General features: G+C 46.1%; 1 protein-coding gene across 1 annotated transcript in view; it reads right to left on the bottom strand.

The window, feature by feature from the left end:
• Window positions 1-3609, bottom strand: part of MPP6 (membrane palmitoylated protein 6) — a 56186-nt gene extending 52577 nt beyond the window's left edge. Inside the window, exon 1 of the mRNA XM_026066790.1 lies at window positions 3480-3609. The gene's annotated coding sequence lies outside the window, so the exon portion shown is untranslated. The remainder of the gene's footprint in view (window positions 1-3479) is intronic.
• Between the last annotated feature and the right edge of the window lie 38 nt (window positions 3610-3647).

The following is a 3647-nucleotide window of genomic DNA, read 5'->3' as shown; positions in this document are numbered from 1 at the left end:
AAAAAAAAAAAAAAAGCAAGCTCGAGTTGTAGGCAGTGTTGAGAACCCTTTTGTCCATTCTACGATATTTCTTCTGAAGCAAATACTCTTCCTGATCTAGTAGCATGATCRCTACCTCAGCGCTCCAAACCAGGACAAGTCACTTTTTCCCTATTTTTACTTTAAACACAGAACACAAGAGGGCATATCACTTAAACTTGCATGTGTTTTTATTCTTTGAAGTTTTAGGACAGTGTAGCTGTCCATATCTAAACGGAAACTCTGGAACACCTCAGGTACTACCATAAACATTATCACAAACCCAATCGCATACCTGTCTCTTAAGTAAAAAGACCTCCCCCCTGCTTTCTATAGCATAAGAAAAGATTCACTGATTTATAGACCAGTGTCCTGCATAGTATATCAAAGGGCACTCACAAGGGAGATATAAGGAGAAAAAAGAGCCTGGGACAGTCACATGAAGTCAAAACTTTAAATCACAACTACAGCAGAAAGCATGCATTTAAAGCAGGACACCAAACTGTGTTAAAACTGCATTAAAAGTGTAAGTAATTTTTACAAATAAACATATTTAGAAAAAAAAGTAAGATCCAGGGATTGAGTAACTGTAGTAATAGACTCATACCAAAGGCTCTTTGGTCTGCCGTTATGGCACTATAAAGTTTTCTCCAGATCATCAACCTTTATTTATATATGCAGTTTGTAGAATACCCAACACTAGGATCTAATATCAAGTTGGAGCTCAATCCTGACTGAAGAAGTTGCATGTTTGAGGACAATGCTTAGATCACATCCTTACAGCTCAGAATAAAACCTACCGCATTATTTTGTAGGATTTTACTGTGCTTTTACTGCTTTTACTGTGGTTAAACATCAGTTAAAAATGCCAAAAGTAGCAAGTCATATTGTCTAGATTTCTGCTCTTTTCTGCTCCCTGAGGTTCGTATTTACAGTAATTTAGGAAAAAAAAGTCTGACTAAAAATTTATGCTTTTAATAAGAAGCATCCAAAAAAATGACTCCGAGATTCATCCTCTCTATAGCTTCCTTAAGACACTTTCGTATTAGCTAAGCATGTTTTCACTGCTTTCTTCATTATTTTTGTTTTACTTAAAAAAACATATGTGACTAAGCCACGATTTAAGTTATTAGCTTCCATTATTTATTAAAAAAAAAAAAAAGCAACAAGAGGTAGTTCAAGAAAGGTCCAATTGCACATATGTTGCAACAGCTTTTCAATCATTTTGGAGATTTTTGGTATGCACAGTTAGTCCACTAATATAGCAGCAGAACAGACAAGGCTCCAAAAAGCTGCTATGGTATATTTGTCAATAACTTCCATACTAAATAGTTCTTGACAAGAGAGGCTGAAACAGCAGTGATCTGCAGGATCTGAATCAAATGTAAGTACACAGAATTCAAAGAAGCTGAATATACACACGTTCACTCATATGCTGAAGGTTCCATTAAAAAAAAAAAAAAAAGAAGCAAGTAGTAGTGTCTCATCTAGAAAAGACAGGGAAATTGAAAGCTAACAAAGATACCAGTCTTATCATGACACCATGGCTCAGTACTGCAGATTTTTCAGAGAAACATGGATCCCAGGTAATCTATATAGTGCAATACCTAGACTCAGAGAGCAAAATAAGGAGAGCAAGATCATCAATTCCAAACATTTCAAGGAAGGAAAGAAGAAATTAAAGATTTCTCTGAAGAGACCTCTTAAAAAAAAAAAAATCACATAAATTAGCGCAATCTAGCCTCCAATTATCAGCATGTTATTTAAATGAGAATTTTCTCTACGTCATTCTCAGGAAGAATTTTGTGACAGATGTTGCATGGTCCAGTCACATAGCAAAGTGTTAAAAGCCAACCATCACAGCAGAAATAAAAGGAAACATTATGATGCTACTGTCAACTCAACCAGTTTAACAGACACTATCTGTTCAGAAGCAGCATGCTAAGATTTGTTCAAAGCCTTCTCTAGTCTGACATCTATTCATAGCTGCCTAGCCTCTCTACAATTTCTCACAGCCCCTCCTCCTCCCAAAGCCAAGTCAGGAGAAGTTTAATGGATGTAATCCTGGGCCCCGTGCCGCAAGCTGGTCAGAAGCTCTGCAGCTCTCTTCCAGCAATCCCATGTGCAATAAGGCTGGGAATAAGCGGAAGAGAATGGTATAACCCACACAGGAGCCAAATACATGGGATAAACCTTATCTCTACTCCGTTGGAACAAACTCATTTTTCTTCTGCCAGCATGTTGATAGCGTTGAACCACATAAGCATCAGAGCCTAAGCAAAAGATACCTACCTCCTTCTTCCTCACTAGGGAAAAACAGCCTAAGCCAACTGTCTTGAAAGCCAAGACAGAAGCTAACCAAGTCAGCTCCGACCCCTGGACAGCAGCAATGTCATCCATGTACCTTCCCACTTACATTTTAGTGTCATTACTGTACACTGTACATTTCTCAACCGGAAACCAGGAGCTTGTTGGTTTTTTTTCAGTGCAGTCTCTGGTTAAGAGTTGATATCCACTATCCAGCCACGCATGTGTGTTACAAGGTTTCAGACCTATTCAGACAGGTTCTCTTTCACCAGCATCTCCACCAAGAGCTTAAACACCCTAGAAAGGGGGCATACATCTTCCTGAATATGGGGCATCAGCACCCCAGGCTGACCTCTGCCACAAGCCCGCCACCTCCCTTGGTGCCTCTCCTACCACCCCACACCCACTTGCTTGTAATACTAGCACAGAGCCTAAGGAGGTGATAGCACTGTTGCAAACTCCTGCCCACCCGATTACAACCACATTTTCTCCCCTTTCCCCAGTCAGAGGCAGACGGAAGGGGAGGGATGACTTCCTCGGGAGGAAAATAAGCAGGGAAAGGCCAGGGCAGAGATCAAGAGGGGAGGAATCATCCCAAAGGGGGAGCAGATAATCCCCGAGAGGCGAGGCTGCGGAGGGGCACGGCCAGGGAGGAAGGGACGGCGAAGCGGAGAAATAATCCGACAGTGAAGGGGGAGATAATCCCCCCCGCGGAGGGGGGAGGCGGAGGATCCCGGGAGGGAGGAACGGGAAATCTGATAATCTCCAGGAGGAGAGAAAATACCGGGAAGGCGGTGGGGGAAGGAGGGTGGGCGGATAGATAATCCGGAGCGGCAGATGAAGAGGGAGCGAGTGTCCCGGAGACGCATCCGGAGGCGGAGGGTTAATCCTCGTTCTGGGGGCAAAAATCCCCTTTCCCCGGACTCCGGCGCTGCCATGTTCGCCGCTCTGCAGGCCCGCCCGGCGCCGGTACCTGCGTGTGGGCGGCTCTTCCCGCTTCGCACCACACGCACACGGGGAGCCTCAGCTGCCGCGGCCGCGGGGCGAGGGGTCCGCGCCGGCACGGCCGCAGGACGCCGCTTCGCCGCCGGGCAGACCCTCCTCCTCCTCCTCCTCCTCCTCCCCCCGCCCTCCGCTCCGGCATCGCCACTCACCGGCCGGCACCGGCTCCCGCTCCCCGTGCCGTCCTCAGCGGGCGCCGCTCAGCCCCATCTACGAACTCGGGCGCGCAAGCGGGCGGTTGGAGGAGCGAGCGCGCGAGCCGCCGCTGCCGCCGCTCCTGCCGCTCTGCGCTCGCCTCGGTGCGCGCCGCCGGGCTGCCT

This window comes from Apteryx rowi, unplaced genomic scaffold (genome assembly GCF_003343035.1).
Source record: "Apteryx rowi isolate R43461 unplaced genomic scaffold, aptRow1 scaffold_248, whole genome shotgun sequence".
Classification (NCBI taxonomy): domain Eukaryota; kingdom Metazoa; phylum Chordata; class Aves; order Apterygiformes; family Apterygidae; genus Apteryx; species Apteryx rowi.
This window is presented reverse-complemented; position numbering and strand designations above follow the sequence as displayed.